Source organism: Myotis davidii, unplaced genomic scaffold (genome assembly GCF_000327345.1).
Source record: "Myotis davidii unplaced genomic scaffold, ASM32734v1 scaffold543, whole genome shotgun sequence".
NCBI lineage: Eukaryota > Metazoa > Chordata > Mammalia > Chiroptera > Vespertilionidae > Myotis > Myotis davidii.
Genome location: NW_006294117.1, coordinates 231,776 through 232,992, shown reverse-complemented (window position 1 = coordinate 232,992; position 1,217 = coordinate 231,776).

Here is a 1,217-nt window from a genome sequence, read left to right as displayed (position 1 = left end):
TGGACGTCTGACTCAGCTCAGCTTGCCTGCCCCGGCCCAGCCACCTCCCGGTCCAGCCTTCTCCCAGCCTTGCTCAGCCCCGTCTCCCGCTGCCGCCCTCCCCAAGCCTTCCCCCGCAGGCCACCCCCTTTCTGGACTCCTGCACCCCACATCTTGCACTTACCTCCTCAGGCCCTCACCAGCCTCCACCTCTCAAACTCTTGAGTCAACCGAGTTGCCTTCTACCCAATCCCATCCCATCCCCTTACCTGGGCTGCATCTACAGCTTCCCCTACTCCCGGGGGACTCAGGCTGCCCCACCCCATTCCTTTCTCAGATCCCACCTGTCCCCCCTCCCCTAGCTCCCAGTCTCTGCCCTTCCTCCACCCCTGCACTCCCGTTTGAAGCCCTAGGAAGCCATCCTCAAGCCTCCAGACCCCCAGGTTCCCTCCTGCAACCTCCGGCCTCAAGCTGGCCCCTTCTCCTGCACAGCTACCCCGGCCTCCCACCCTCCCACTTAGCTATCCTTCCCCTTCTTCTGGGTCTCCTGGATCTGCCCTCTCTTCATTCTCCAGCCTTCCAAGCTCTCCACTCCATGCTTTGAGGGTTCTGAAGGATTCCTGCCCACAAGCCCACCTGTCCTCAGGGTCCCCTATTCCCCTGGGCCCAGGGCCCTACTCACCTGATGGCAGGCGCAGGACACACAGACACAGGGACTAGATGGGCAGGTGGCTTCAAGGTTGGGTGTAGCTTAAGCCAGACCCTGGAGTGGGAGGGGGCTGCGTGGGCGTGGATAGTCCCTCCCTGGCCCGCACCCCTGGGCTGCAGCCTCAGAAATGTGTAGAAGTCTGGCCAGTTTGTTACCTGGAGCAGGGGGAGAAATCCAACCAGCCTCCCTCGCTCCTCCCTGTCTCTCTCCCTGGCAGTCACTGGCAGGTCCAAGGGATCTTGGACCCAGAGCTGGGGGAGAGGGCGGGGACTGTGTCCTTCCCAGTCACACACACACACACACACACACACACACACACACACACACACACACAGCTCAGTGGGGCTGGTTCACTCCATGTCACCTGTAATCATACTCCCACAAAGATGTACTGTACTTAGAAACATACATCAGAGACCCAGGCACAAGTTCAGCTTCCCTCAACACGGACACACACCAGCTAAATGCAGACACCATCCAGAGCTCAGAGAGTCTTCACACACAGCCACACACCACCCCCACAGAGGGA